The following is a 16,597-nucleotide window of genomic DNA, read 5'->3' as shown; positions in this document are numbered from 1 at the left end:
GCCCCGCTTTTCCTACAAATGCCGGGAACGAGGCGGAGTCGTGACACTCGTGTACGGGGTGAGTCGCGACTGCTGAATGTTTCCAGGTGAGAATTTAAAGGAAAAACTTTTTTTCTCCTCCCAGCCCTGCAGGTAAGTCTGCTTTATGCCTGGAGCATGAGGTGGAGGGATTTTATGTGCTATATGTTATAGCTACTTTATGTGCTGATTTTTATTTTTTTTCCTCCTCCAGATTTGTTCATTAATTTACAAAAGGGCTGTTGCAAGAAGGATTTTTGGAAGCTCTTTTGCGTATGCACCATTGATTCGGAGCCAAAGAACCGCTGACTGCGCAAATGGGCTTTGCTTGCTTAATGCCACAGTGTTAAATAAAAGTGGTGTTTCAACCTTTCATGTTTTGTGATGGGGCAGACTCCAGAAGAATTGAACGGGAATGAATTCTGTCCCCTGCCTAGGAGGGTGGCACTGTTCCCCAGAAATGCAGATACTTCTGGAAGGATGGACAGCTGTGCTGGTGTCACAGGGGTGCCGGCTCGGCTCTGAAATGTGGTGAGCTCCCAGGTCATGCTGAACACTGGGATTTTCTCTTCCTGAAGCAAAATACAACCTTAGAAATTGGCACATGCCCCACTGGGCTCCACACGGGAGTGCTTCGCTACAACCAGAGCAGAGAGATGCAACGCTGGATGTTGAGTCGGGAGCTGCAGGGCCGGTGCATCTCTCTTGAGCAGAGGGTGTGCGAAGTACCATGTGGGGTAGTTACAATGGCGCTGTGAGCTGGCATGGGCGGGATGCAGGAACAACCCCAAAACCAGGGATGAAATACAAAAAAGTAAACTTATTTTTCTCACCTCGACCCCTGAAGCAGCACCCAAGAGGGGACAGAGGCACACAAGTGAGGACGCAGGCACCACGGAGCTCGCTCTGTGCCAGAGGGTCACCGACCCTGCTCTTGTCACCTGTTTATCAGAGATTTGCGCAGGTGTAGTTTACCGCTGTGCTTTGATCTTTCCCACAGCAGCGCCGGAATCTCAAGCATGTTTGATAGGGTGCCTCTAAGTCTATCGCAGGCCTATGTTACCCAAACACAGATGTCCCGCTTGTCAAGTACACAAGGATAAACAACAATTAGTATGATATATGTATTTTTCTACACCCCAGCTGCAAGTCACCTGAGCTTGTTCATAATCTTCCTCGCCAACCTTCTGTTATTATCCCACAACAACCAAAAGTGAGTTTTGTATCTGGAGCTTCTAATTTATGTTACTAATTGTTAAATTGAATCTGTTTAACCCAATATCGTGTTTGTTTTCATTCTTCTCCTTTCTGTTTCCTCCCTCTTTCCATTCTGTCATTAGCTAAGCCTCAGAGATCGCATTTCAGCATTTCAATGGCTACTCACTAGTCCCTCTCTCTCTTTTTTTTTTTTTTTTCGCACTGGGAAGATGCTTTTTTGAAATGGTCCAATATGTTTCAGTTGCTGGAGAATCGAATGGCCTAGTTAAGGTAGCCCTGAAATGGCAGTGGCCTTCCACACTCCTGGAAGATGCTCTTCTGAAAGTGGGAGAGGGCCGACCACTTTTCTTCCATGGAGTGTTCTTAGTCTGTACAAAAATTGCCAGAAGAATCGCATATGTGATGGCCATTGTTACCCAAGAATCGATCTGATGTGAATGCATTCCGTACAGGGTACCTGAGAGTTAAATTAATATTTGTTAATGCTTCAGGAAATGAAACAAGCATGGTAACATGGAAACCAACTTTTCATATCAACAGAGGCTGAAGCAGAAGTGCAGTAATTCATTGTAGGCATTCTTCCATCTCTTTTTCTGAAAGACCTGCAAGATTTTGTAATGCATCCTTTCTCCTCGGGGTGTCTGGGGGCTGCTCACATGGGAACGTTTGCAGGATCAGTTCCCACAAAGGAAGTTGATCATCTAAGTTGCAAGACTTGCAATATTTATCAGTTGCTTTCTTGTCAAAGACCATTAGGAGATGAGCGTTAGTTGGGTGTCTGTAGGAGGAAGAGTGCAGTATTTTTGCCCTCACCTCGTTCAGGTTTGGGGGGGGGAGATCTACAAACCAAAGTCATCTTTAAATAACTCAAGAGGCTGGAGAGGAAGGTAGTTGAGGAAGGGGATGGGGTAGCTGTGTCACAGGGAGAAGAACTGCAGAAATGGAGTGACAATCATTAGAACCACAAACAGCCAAGTGTCCTTCCTAAGGGAAATGTAATTAGAGCAGTCTTCAGCCTCATAAATACAGAAAGAACGGGAGGAGGGAGGTCAGGAGGCAGGCAGGGAGATGTCTGGTTTTGAGTAATAATGCGGATTATCTTCAAACAAATCCTTCATTTCCTTTTTCAACAAAAATGATGATATTGAGCCTGAGCGTAAAGATGGGACGGGGAAGCAAGGACTGAGTTCAGTAGACTGGATCAAAGGACTGAGGGAACTTGTTTCAGAATTTAGAAAGAAATTACATGAAACTGAAGCCCTCTCCCAGAGCAAGAACTTTTGACATCTTCTACCTCTGACTTACACTTGCGCAGCTATAAACCTGACGGGTTTGATACCAGTAGTATGTGAAGCTCTAGAGAATTTGTGAAGGAAAGAATTAATCAACAACCTGAAACTAAGCAGACTGAGTCCTAGGTGCATTCACTGAAGACGGATCATGCCTGACTGACCTGCATCTTTTCTCAGAGTAAATCATAGATTTACTCTCTTGGTACAAGAAATAGAGAAGCTATCATCTGGGCAAGTCACCAAAATGCTGTGATCTGCAGGAAAGGGGGCAACAAATCTAGTCCTATAGCCTAATAATAATATATTTATCGAAGTATAAAAATTCTGATCCACCTTTAAGAAAAGTGGATTCAGGTTCTCTCTGTCGCTTCCAGGATTGGATGAGAGGGTCCTTGGGCAATCTGGTTTTGAGGAGGAGAAGGCCTTAGAAGAGCTTGGCTAGGCAGGCTAACAAAATGAGGCTTCCTAAAGGTAAGCCTTGTTTCGGTGGGTTGGTTTTGAGCCGGTTGGCTCATGGGTTCTGTTTGCCGAGCAGACTTCTGCAAAAGACAGCTACCTGGGCACAAGGACAAGATCAGCAAGAGGTTGGAAAAGAGTCTCTTAAAAGTGGCAGTCTGGGACTTCTCCTTTTGGTTGCCATGTTTGCTCATGGCGTCTGGAGTATTCATTGAATCACTGCATTACATGCAGGCTGACATGGAGACTGTCAGAAAGTGAAAAATAAGGAGGAAAAAAAAAAGGAAATAACAACCATTTAATGTAAAAGACAGTGTCAGCACAAGAACAAATGGATGTGAACCGTCTGCAGGCGTGCTGCAGATTGCATGCAAAAAAACTACTAATTGCAGAAAAGCAAAGTTCCAAAGCAGCTTTCAAATGGCAGTAATTCAGAGTGAATTTGAGGAACTTAAAATCAAGAGATCATACATCTAGCCTGCCTGTTGTAACAGGAATTTAACATGATTTTTATTCATCTGAAATGTAACTACTACAACATTTAATTAGGAGTCCAGAAAAGTTGGGGTTTTGATACCTGTTTGGTAGTGAGGAGTGGCCTAAGGAAAGAGGAACAGCAAACACAGTCCTTTGTCACATGTAGCTGCTCATACTTTTGTCCATTTACATAAAACACACAATTTTGATTTAGTAGGAGTTTCTACACACTTCTCAGGTTTGACAGGACAGAAGGGAATTGAGCCCTATGGAGAAAAGTTTCTCTTGCCTGAAACAAATTCTGGAACTGGGTTCATTGTGATCCAACAAAAGAAAGTGCTAACCATAATAATTTCTTTTTTTCTTAGCCTTTTGTGACTTATACATCTCTAAATGAATAGCGGTTAGACTTCTTAAGTGGATTAGCTTGTTTATTTTCTCTAGTACTTTGAGTTTAAAAATGCGTAGGGGAAAAAACAAGGAAATAACTAAAAAATACAAAAAAAAAAGGAATGGAACGCTAAAAACATTGATGTAATAAACAATAAAATCAAGAGCCAGAAACTGTGAGATTAGAAACAATTGAGAAAAAAAAAAAATTCTACAGACACAGTATGTCTGATTTTATATTAAATTCCCCATTTGTCTTTTCAGATTGTTTTCAATTTTCAGCTACTCATTTTTCCTCTCTGTGGATAGACAGGTTCCAGTTATGAGAACACAGAAGAATTTTAACACAGAGTTAAAGAAAAAGGCAAGTCTGTTGATTTTTGTCTGAATAGTTTATTTTAAAATCTTTGTATGCCATAGCAAGCTTGGGAGTCTCAACACGATTTACAGGGGAAAAGAAAATACAGAAAAAAGGGTTTTCACAATATGTTGTCATTGTCCTCATACTGTCTCAGCTGTAATAGCTCTGCCCCACAATGAAGTTCTACTTTTTAGACCTTCCAAAAAAGAGGGTTTGCTGCTAATGAGCACCTGGGGAGAAGTACTTTGAAGATATTATGCTCCTAACCTAGCTAAGAATGCTCTGCATCTTTCTCTGATGAAAAAATGTGTTCTAAATAGCCCAGGAAATTTGAGTGTGAACAGAGGAAAATGTGGGCAAACAACCTGAATGTCAGAGAAATTCTTCAACTTGGTCGTGAAAGCATTTGCGCATAAATTGATCCTAGAGAAGACTGCCACAGAAATGGAAAAACTTGCAGGCAAGACTTATGCAGAAGTCCCTGTAATCCCTCTGGCTCGTTGTTGTGAAAGTAGATGGTCCCTTTACTACGTACTACCTGACCTGGCACAAGAATCCCCATCTCCTTTTGATGTTATGAGACTTGGAGGGTTTTACATCGGAGTAAACTCAGGCCCTGTGTCACCACCAGTCTGGCCATACATAAACTAATTTCACTTGGGGCACCTTCTATACAGCTCTTGACTTAAACATTTGCATTTCCTACTGTGTTGCAGATGGGGGAGCAGCATGGGGAGTGGGGAAAGTGCTCACTGCTCACAGTCCTGGTCACTTTTGTTTGCTTGGGGCCCTTGTTCTGTGAAATAACAGCAGCTCATCTTGACCCACTTCTCTGTACACCAGTGGAAAATGACATTTCAAACTTGGTGCCACAGACATGGGGTGGATTATTGTAAATAAAGGCATATTCCTGTGGAATCCCAAACTTTGTCCTAAGGATCTTCAAAGTACCTTAATTTTTTCATGGAAAGGTGATGTTTGCTTTCTCCCAAGTAGTGTCTGAGTTGGCCGTCTGTGTGGGTATGTATTTGTGTGGACTGTGTTGGAAGACCGACCTCTCTGTCTTGTCGGACCACAGGTTTTCTTCCTTGCATGCGAAGGAAACATAAGATCAGGAAAGAAACAGCTGATACTTGAGTTCTAGAGAAGAGCCTGAACATGATCTTTGAGAGGGAAGAATGCCCTTTAAGACTTCATCCCTTCCTGAACTGTGTATGTGCTCCTCCTGTCATTTGGGAGCTTCAAGTACTTGAGCTCCGGAAGGTAATGCTGCTTGTGATCTGCAGAAATCGGCACGTAACGTGGCCTGAGCAATCCGTGCACGTGGCCTTTTTGACTTATGCCTGGGGAGCGTATGAGGCGTCGAGGGCAATGTCTCCAAGCAGAATTGTTGGCAAGTTAGACTTGACTTTGTTTACAGAATTAGGAGGTGTCTGAGGAATAAGCAAGTTCACTCAGTTCTTTTTGTCAACGCTTTTGAGAACTACCAACATTTCCAGGTCTCATTTGTCCTCAGTTGTAGCACTTGTTTCCAAGTACTCTTCCAAAAAGAGTACTGAAGTCTCTCCTCAGTAGGTTCCACGGGCTGCCTTTTGGGAGGCATCTTAAAGGGAACACTTCTAGCCTATCCTAGCAGAGACAACTAGCTAGGGACAGCAACCCCCAAGGGCCTTCCTGTCCTCACTGAAAACCCCACCTTCAGGTCTCAAGGACCGCAGTGGCCCTCCAATGGACTCCTCCCATCGCCCCTGCAGCAGCCAGGAAGATGCCAGGCACTCTCCTCCCATCTGCCCCTCTCTGCTATTGTCAGCTGCAGGGGCACTGCCTGCCACTTAAGGGAGCCAGGCAGCTGGAGAGTAATGGAGACCAGCAAATGCTCCCATGACACTGTCCAATCGAGGGGACCCCAGGCCTGGCGTGAGGAGGGGTCTGGAGCCCAGGGCACACAAGGGGAGCAGCCTTTCTCTCTGGCAAGAAAAACGGCCCCTGGAAAGGGGCACTCAGCACTTCCACCCCTCTGCCTCCATCAAAATTGTGGTGCCTTTCAAGCCATATGTTCCCCACACACAATTAAGCTGCGTTTGGGTCATCATCGTGGGCTACCACTAATGCACCACCATCCAAGGCAGAGGAGCAGAGCTCCTGATGTCACCAGCCACCTCACCAGCTTCCATTCTGGGGATCGATAAAAGCAGGCACACCTGCCTGCCCACAACTGCTGAGCGGCCAGGGATTCTCACACCGAGCACTCTTGCTAGAGGAGGATGCGCTGAAGCAAGTCAAGTGACCACATTGAGTGGAACGAGCGAGAAGAGGCTCATTGGAACCACTGAGGATGCCTCCACACCCCAACAAAAGGAAGCAGGCTGACAGCAGCAGCAACACTCATGGCAGGCAAGCCAAGCCCATGGATGTCAACCCACCACTGAAAACCAATGACCCAATGAAGGTGGATCCACCTGCAGATGAGGAAGAGCCAATGAAGGTGGATCCAGCTCCCACAGGGCTGATGGTGCACTACGCCACTATGGCCAGGGTGCCTCCAGCACCATGGTGCCCAAAGTACCGCAGGAGTGCCAGGGCCTCTCAGGGACCCTCCAAATAGCCAGCTCTCAGCAAAAGGCACCACCCCCGCACCCGATGCTAGCCCTAAGTGGGTCATCCACACCACCACCCAACAGGCACATCAGGAAGACCATCCACCTGTCAAGCTGCAGGTGAACCCTTGCTTTCCCACCTCCCGCCCCTCATGAAGTGAGGCCATGTGCTCTGCTCTGAGCCCTGGGAAAGAGGTGAGGAGAGGAGCTGCAGTATTCTGGCCAGCTGCACCAGGGGTCCAGTAGGAGTCCCTTGGAGCCCACTGGACACCACTGGAGGGCCACCACTCATGCACCACCATCTGAGGCAGAGGAGCAGAGCTCCTGATGTCACCAGCCACCTCACCGGCTTCCGTTCTGGGGACTGATAAAAGCAGGCACACCTGCCACTGGCCCACAACTCACTGAGCAGCCAGAGATTCTCACACCGAGCACTCTTGCTAGAGGAGGACGCAGCAAAATGAGGCGAGTGACCACATTGAGTGGGACGAGCAAGAAGAGGCTCATTGGAACCACTGAGGATGCCTCCACATCCCCAAAACCAGAAGTGGGTTGAGGGTAGGGGCAACATTTACAGCAGGGCAGCAGTTGCTGGCAGTTACTGAGCTATCTTGCTAAGCCCATGGAGGTCGAACCACCACTGAATGGCACAGAGCCCTCAAGATGGACCCACCTGCAGAGTAGGAAGAACCAATGCAAGTGGATCCAACTCCTGCATGGCTGATGGGGCACTACACTGCCATCGCCAGGGTGACTCCAGCACCATGCTGTCCAATGTGCCACAGGATCACCAGGGCCTCTCAGGGATCCCCCAACCAGTCAGCTCCCAACAAGTGGCACCAGCCCCACAGCTGATGTTAGCCATAAGTGGGCCATCCACACCGCCACCTGGCAGACACATCAGGATGGTCACGCGGCTGTTCTTTCATTGTCAAGCCACAAATGAATCCTGCCTTCCCACACCCTACCCCCACCCTTCATGCAGGAAGGCCATCTGCTCTGCCCTGAGGAAGAGACTAAGCGAGGACAGGGGCTGCCATCTATTCAGGCAGGCACCGTGGCACCAGGAGGCATCCCTTGGTGTTCACTGGAGTATGTTGGAGACCGTTGGAGTCCCCTGGAGTGCCACCAAGTTTCTTGGGGCCTGGAAGTGGGTTTTTTTGTCTGAGTATGACAAAGCCAGTGGGGGGTGGCTGTCCTCAGCTACTTCTCACCTCAGCTACCAAACAGGTGGCTGAAAATGAAACCAGACCCACCCTGGCAGTATGCAGAGAATAGCAACAGATCATCAAAGAAGATGGAGAGACAGCTTTTCCTTTGGAGAAGCAGAAGACTTTGGTTCTGACAGGAAGAATTTTTTGCAAGATTAGACAATGAAACCCAATTAAAAATCTCAATAAAATACAATTTAACAACAACAACAACAAAAGCTCTCCTATGTGGCACTCGTAAGACTACATAGCCTCCCCATGCCCAACCCAGCCATGTTCAGGCCACCATAGTGGGCCACTTCTCCTGGGCCACCGTCCAAGCCACAGCAGTGGAACTCCTGATGTCACCAGCTGCTTCCCTGCTTTCCATTCCAGGGACCTATAAAAGCAGGGACCCCTGCCACTGGCCTACAATTCACTGAGTAGCTAGTGATACCAACACTAAGGGCGCTTGGAAGGAGGAGGACCCGGCAAAGCAAGGAAAGTGGGATGAGACAGAGACCATTCCTTAAACCATCAACCATGCGTCCCCAACCCAAAAAAAGGAAGCAGGCTGAGGAAAGTGGGCTGGTAGAAGACTACCTCCAGCAGGTGAGCAGTTGCTGGTGCTCACGTGAGTGATCCTGCCGAGCTCGTGAAGGTCAACCCCCCACCAAATGGCATAGAGCTCATGGAGGTGGATCTGCCTACAGAGGAGGAAGAGCCAATGGACGTGGATCCAACTCCAACAGGGCTGACTGGGCACTACACCGCCGTCTCTGGGGTGCTTCCGATTCCATCATGCTCAAAGCAGCACAGGATTGCTGGGACTCGCAGGTGCTTGCCAACAAGCCAGCTACCATCAAGCAGCACCTCCCCCACAGACAACACCAGCTGGAAGAGGAAGCCATCCTGCAAGCTCAATACGAACATCACCCAGCAACTCTTTACTTATCAAGACCTATATGAGCCCTGCTTTCCCACCCTCTACCCCCACCCCTTTTGAAGGGTTGCCATCTCCTCTGCTCTGAGCCCTTGAGGAAGAGGTGAGGAAGGGGATACGCATCTTCTGGCTGGCTGTGTCATGGCACCAGGAGTCATCCCTTAGAGCCCATGGGAGACCACTGGTGTCTGTTCGGAGTCTGTTGGAGCATGTTGGAAACCACTGGAGAGCCACTGAGGTTCTTCAGGCCTGGAGGTGGCGTTTTTTCACAGAATCATAGAATCATTTAGGTTGGAAAAGACCTTTAAGATCATCAAGTCCAACTGGTAACCTAGCGCTGCCAAGTCCACCAGTAAACCATGTCCCTAAGCACCATATCTACACATCTTTTAAATACCTCCAGTAATACAACCGCTTCCATGGGCAGCCTGTTCCAATGCTTGACAACCCTTTCAGTGAAGAAATTTTTCCTAATATTTAATCTAAACCTCCCATGGTGCAACTTGAGGCCATTTCCTCTTGTCCTATTGCGTGTCATTTGGGGGAAGAGACCATCACACACCTCGCTACAACGTCAGTTCAGATAGTTCTAGGGAGGGATAAGGTCTGCCCTGAGCCTCCTTTTCTCCAGCCATTCAGTCTGAGGATGAAAAGGTCAGCAGGGGGTGGCTGTCCTCAGCTAGTCTTGCCTGAGGAGCTGAATGGGTGGGTGAAAATGAAGCGAGAGCCATCCTGGCAGCGTGCAAAGCATAGCAACAGATCATCAAAGAAGGTAGATGCACCATCCCTGGAAACATTCAAGATGGAGAGACAGCTCTTCCTTTAGAGAAGCAGACAACTTCAGTTCTGACAGGAAGAAGTTTTGGCAAGATTGGTCAATAAACAATTAAAAAAAACAATAACAAACAATAAAACTTAATTAAAAACACAATAAAACCCAAGAAAAAAATCAAGAAAAAATAATTTTAGAAACCAAAAAATACTCTCCTCTCTTATTTGGCACTTTTGAGACTACATGTGGACTCCTGTGTCCTGTTCTGGTCTCCTAAGGACAGGAAAGACACTGACATACGTTGTGCAGGCCCAGCCCAGCACCTTTGAGATGGTGATAGGCCGGGGCACAGGGCACACAAGGACAGGCTGAGGAAACTGCCGCTGCGCAGCTGGGAGAAGAGAAGGCTTCTTCAGATCTGGATCCAGGGCTGGATCTGACTGGTCATCTGCCAGAACACTGAAATTGTTTTCCTGGCCCAATACCACGTAGAAAATCATCCTGTTTAGCTCCCACATGTACTTCATTATTGCTAGTTTTGGTATTCAGAACAGCAAAGGCCTTGTATAAAAAAAAAAAAGGAAGAACAAGTTTGATTTCCCTCAGCTTGCATCCCTACTCTCTTTGGCAGGATACAAGTCATGGGCTCATGTCTGTTACCTGCTTCCTCAGTCTTATTGATAAAAGAAGTAGTATGAGAGCATTCAAATGTGAATGTTCTCTGCCAATGTGCACGGAAGCAGCACCACCTCTCTAGTTCATGAGACAGTGTGAGAAAAAGGCTTCATCTTCATAGTAGGAATAAACCATGGAAGTGGAGCTTTGCTGTGAAAACTGGTTCTACAAAAAAAACCACCTCTGTGAGCTCCTGAGCTCCTCTGGCTTTAAAGTCTTTAAGCCCACAGCCAGTAAGGAGCATACCATGGTGTCAACTATCTTTTTACACCTTGGTTTCCAATCAACAGCACTGCTCGGTTTGCTCCCATGTGGAGCCATGGAACCAGCACAGGTCACTGGAGCCCAGGGCTTGCAGCAAAGTGGGGAACACACTAAACTCACACTCTTGGTGCACCTCAGAGACTTCATATTAAATTTGCCCTGTACATAAGTAAAAACATTGGGGCTTTTTGGTTTGGTTGGGTTTATGGGTTTACTTTGGTGGGTTTGTTTTTTCTTTTTATCTCTACATCATCTCTCTCCCTCATAGAGCAAAAAAATCCAAACTTTTCCATCCCTTACTCCGTGTATTTTCACATCCTTCATTCTCTCTCTGGAAAAAGGCAGTTCAGAACATACACAGGCAGGAGGGCTGCTGCACTTGGGCAGCTGTTTCCATCCAGTCACTTTTGGGAGCAGAGTAGCCCCAAGTGAAAACTGCCCTTCTTCAGCAGTTTGAGGGGAAAAAGAGGATCCATTTGCTCACCATTATAAAGCAATTCACATTACTCAACGTTGTATTATTCTTACTGACTACAGCCTTCAGTCCATTTTCATTAACTAATGGCCCTAAAAGCAGCATTGACCAATTTAGGATCTCACAGGAGGTTTTGAGAATGCATCTGTATTAGTTGCAAATTTGACCTAACTCCTATTTACTTCAGGCACAATTGGGAGCAACCTACACAACTTTAATCAGAATCGGGCAGTCGGGATCGGGTCTTGAGACACATGGGGACTGACTCCTTCCAAATATGTCTTTAGTAAACATTACAATTCACGGGTGCAGTTCAACACAGGAGACTCGAAACATGTTTACAGGAAGCACTGGAGCATGGTGCTCCTCAGAGAAGAGCATCTAGGTCCAGCTTCAGAACCGAAAGCAACATTACTGTGGCAATTAAGGGACTGCAGAAAGGCAGACCATATGCACAACAGGTTGTTCCCGAGCATAAGCAGCTCTACAGTTGTTCAAACTGGCCTAGAATACATAGCAGGAGCAGCGCTATGCCTTGTTAGTGTGCAGCTCTCTGTCCTTGGCTCCGTCACACACTACACACTGGCAGCAGCATTTCTTCAGGTTTCTCACCGAGCTGCACAGAAAAAGGCATCATCAACTTACACTGGGAGACACAAATATTACCACAAGTGATGTTGACTGCCAACTTTAATGGTGATTTCATATAGCCTATCTAAGGTATTCATGGCATCGGAAAGTGTTGGAATTTGCTTGGGTCAAGTCACATGCAACCATGGATTTCTCTCATCCTTTTCTCCAACAGTTCCCAGTTATGGAGCTTGGAGTGATCAGGAAGTGTTCAAGAAAGCAGGAGCTGCAGTAAGAGCCTCATCTCTGCCGCTCTGGGTTCACGCATGTGCTCTGCACTGTAAAGACTACCTGCACCTGGAAGTGCTTACCTTGGCTACTTCTGCACAAGGGACCTCGTTCCTTCACATTGTAAGTGAAGGAACCTCAGTGAAATGAAATACAATATAGTAGAATTGCATGTATTCAAGTACCAGCCACAAAGACAGCAACCAGTGAATGGCCATGTTTTAACAAGAGACAACAGTGCAAAATGTTGAACAGGCAAACTACCCTTTCACTGATACCTTTGCCTCTACGGTTCTGCCAATCCAAAGGCCAAGGGCAAATTACACGCTGGGAGAAGGTGAAGTGAACAACAGGTGAAAAAGAGCTGTCACACAGGATCAAACTAAAAGTCATTTTGTTCCTGTTTCTGTCTGCAGCATTAATCAGGAGTAAGAAGAGGAGGAGAATGAGATGCATATGTATCCTGTACACATTGAGCCTTCCCTACCATTTATTCTCCCCACTGAGTGGGCCAGCAACTTTCTGAGCCACTAGCTGAACACAAACTGCAATGGCTGATCACTGCTCTGGAATCTGCCTTCAATTTCTCTAGTCCATCTTCAAAGATATGTTTGTTGTTTGTCTTGACAGCCACTGTGGAAATGTACTGTGTGCTCAACATTTCTTTTTGTTTAAGCATTCAATTCATTCTTGTCAGTGTTGTCTGGCTTTAGCTGTCTCCTGTACTTACCACTACACCTGTCTTGAAAGGGAGGTCATGGACCATCTGTGTCACATCTGCCATGTGCATTAGGTTGTGGTAAGGAAATTTGTGTTGGCTGTAGCCAACCTCCAGAGCTTCCACAATGGACACCAGGGCAGAAGTGGGGACATGAGGAAAACAGCACAGAATTACAAACTAAATAATCACCTTTAATGGCTAGCATTTGGAGGGAAGCATTTTGATCAGAGGCTCCAAAGAGCAGTTTCTACTTCCTAAATAATTAACACCTGCATCCAGAGGTCACAAGCCTCTCTCTGCTCCCCTCATAACCCGCTGGAATGTATATCTGCTTTACTACTCGCAATCAAGATTTTCTAAGGAAACAATTCTGACCAGTTATCTTCAAACATTTCTCATCAGGCACAGGAAGTTCCTGAAGAAGTACAGGAGCCAGAGATCTGTAAACCCTTTGCAGCCAAAGTGAGTGGGGACCCCTGGGGAGTGGAAGTGTCAGCAGAAGGCACAGCGGAGTATTTGGTTGGGGAGAACGGTCAAGATCTGAGGACAATGCTTCTGCTATGCAAATTTAAGCCTGTTCAAAGTTGGAGGAGAAGGTATGTCATATTTGTGTCCGCAAACCTCTGTAAGAATCCAATCTCTCCTTTCTGCCTGCAGGCTTGAGAGTCCTATGAATCTCAGGAGAATGATGCCATTGTTCCCACAGGATCAAATGCAGTATTTCCCACAGGGAAGCCTGTTTGGAACCCCGCCTACTTCATGGTGCCCTACTGCAATTAAATGCACTGCTTAAATAACATTTTGTCCTGCTTACTGCAAAAAAAAAAGACTATTTTAAACTTCTAGGGAAACTATAGCATCCACAAAGCCTTCAAATAGCACTAAAATGGCATTTTGAATGGAACAAAGCAGGATGAGAGGGAAGTTCAACACAACCTGAGATGGAAGAAGAGACCCATCTTCTAACTACTGACCTTGAAACGGTTGATCATATCATAGCTGGTGAGAAGTTCATAGAAAATGAATTTCAGCGTCTGATCCCCACTGGTGTCATTTAGCACAAATACATCAAAGGAACGCTTGTCTACACGCTGCAAGAGTGGGGAGAAAAGACAGTCATCACTCTAGTGTCTTTGCACACTTTACTGCTGCTGGAACAAAAACACGTTTCTGAGGCAATAGGCTGGAATGCAGCAGGAACATGTCACCTCCAGTGGGAACACCTTATTGTCACTGGTGTGCAGTTCATCACCTTCTGATGGCCGAGCACCAACACTTTTCCCCAGCCACCCTTTGCTCCGCACCCAAACCACTGCCCAGAGCCACCTCCCTGGTCGCTGCCTGGGCCAGAGACCGGGACGTCCCAGCGCCTCTCTGCTGCTGCGGGCAGGGCCAGCGCCGGTGACCAGCCAAGGCACAGCTCCCAAAGCAGGAGTGTAGCCAGGCCCCTCCACGCCAGCCACCCCGCTTGCCCCTGCTACATACACCCCTGGGCTGGGCAAGGAAACCCCTGCCTGGAGTAAGGCGGCCGCCCACCTTCACACCCCACTGACCCCATTCAAGCTTCCCACCAAGAAGCAGTGGCTGCTGCTGGCTGAGCAGGAGGTGCTGACGCAGGCTGGGGGTCACGTAAGCCACCATGTTGCACTCAGACCCGATCGCTCGCCGCTGCCGCCCGCTGAAGCGAAGGGCTGCCCGCGATTACCGCAAAATAACTTCAACCCAGAGAGTTTTTCCCCACCTGGAAGACGGATGTGGTCAGTGAGGGTAAACTTACCCTAATCACCACGTTAATGAAATTCTCGTGCACCTTCCTTCACCATAATGAACATGTGTGGCCCTTCACACAGCAGTGTTTTGTCCTCTTGCCTTACCACTTTTTTCCATATTTCACATAAAATAATCACTTTTTCTTTATGCTGTTTTGGGGGGGGTTGTTTGTTTACTTAACTAATGAGTATTTTTCTATGTTTTTATATTCATATATGAGATTTTTATCTTTTTTAAAAGTTCTCCCCGTTTTAATATTGTGAGACATTCATTAAATTTATGTCCGATCGATACTTTTGCAGCTTTATTCCTTCCTATTTCCTTTACAGAAGCTTCCAAGTAAGAGATCGTAATCCCAAACAGTGTTATGATCCTTACTGGATACAATTACTTTTTTTCTAAAATTTAGGACAAGAGCTTCAGAAAAAAAAAAAAAATCTACTCCAAACACAATGTGAGATTGCTATCTGGAAGAAATTAGTTACAAACCTCAGAACCACACCAGGACTCGATTCACTTTTTTCTTCAACAGAAATCCCCAAATTATTATTTTTTAAGTCACATACTTTTCTCTGCAAATTCACAGTTTTGTTCTTAAGGAAGCTGGGCTATACCTAACAAATACAGTGGAGCTACCAGCGGCACTGTTCACCTCTGATTTTACTTCCAGACAAAAACTATCGTACTGCCCAGGTAAAGCTGGGCATCTTACATCTCAAGAAGTCTCACTGCACATAAGCCAAGCTGAAAATGCCTTGTTATTGTTATGAAATGCAGAATGACTAATAAATTACCATTACTGTGGTAATTATACAATAGCTGGTGGTTCTTAAGTAAAATAATACCTCTGAGTAATGGAAGAACTGTAGAGCTCAGGTTTCATTGCTATTTGTTAGCAATGCACTGAGAAAAAAAAATCCTTTAGGAAAATTCCGACTGAGACTTTTTCAAGAGCTTCCGTTTCATAGCAGCTCTCACCTTCCTTTCTTTCTCATAAATACAGGCATTGTGAGCTGTGAAAAAAAAACAAACCATAGTTAACATCAACCAGTTTTTCTACAACAGGCTGATGTTGTCAGTCCAACATTCTTATTGCTTTAGTAGCGAAGAAAATTTCAAGCAGAAAAAAAAATAACCTAATAATCTATTCAGAGAAGCAACAAGCCACAATTATACACCAGTATCACTGAGATACCTCTATAATGCAAAATCCATAGCAGTAAGAGCGATGCCACACTGCACTTTCCTCAATGAACTGAGTATGAGCTATAAACGCTCCCATGCATCTTTTGGGACATACCTCATTACTGCAGGAGATAATGGCCAATATTTCCTATCTTTTTCTTTTTTTAAATGATACTAAACAGGAAGTTACAAACAAACTAATAAGAAATCATTCGTTTGCCAGAGCTGGATTGTTCCTTGTAGCTTAGCCTGTGTTCCCTACAGAATATTTTCTTCTATAACGGCACTTGAAGCTGAGGAACAGTATGTAATTACATGCTGTATTTTTATAATTCAAGCCTCTGGGTACTGTGTTAGTGATGGGATTTTCTTTGAGCACTATTCTTTTGTAATTCTTTCAAAAAGAATCTCTTCCATTTCCACAGAGTCTTAATTATTACGAGGACTGTCTCTAGCAAATGCTGTTCATTTAAATAACCAGAATTGAATCATAACAAAGGTTAAAGAGGGACCGTGGTCTGAGTGCATTAAGAGAAAAGATTTTTTAATTTTTTTTTCTCTCACACCAAATTTGCGCGTGCTCTCGGACAAGCATTTGAACTTTTTCTAGGGTATCATAAGATATGTTTAGCAGCAAGAACAGTGCTAATGGAAGAAGCCTATACTTGAGTTTTCTCATTTTTTAACCTTCAGCAACCAACCTGACACACCTGGACCGAAACGGTCCCAGATTTCCATGTTGGGCCGCCATCAATCCGCACCACTTCACGCTAGAAGGACGCAGCCCGAGGATGTGCTGTCCTCTGCGCTTCGGGATAAGGGGGCACTTTGAGAGATTTTTCTTCAGAAAAGGCGGCGAAAGGAAGAAGGAGGCACCGTTATCGCTCCTGCTCGCTGACAGCGGCGGCGGTGCCCGCAGAGGAGCCTGAGGGGAG

This window comes from Charadrius vociferus, unplaced genomic scaffold, assembly GCF_000708025.1.
Source record: "Charadrius vociferus isolate BGI_N301 unplaced genomic scaffold, ASM70802v2 scaffold545, whole genome shotgun sequence".
NCBI classification, from domain to species: domain Eukaryota; kingdom Metazoa; phylum Chordata; class Aves; order Charadriiformes; family Charadriidae; genus Charadrius; species Charadrius vociferus.
Note: the sequence above shows the minus strand (reverse complement) of the source record.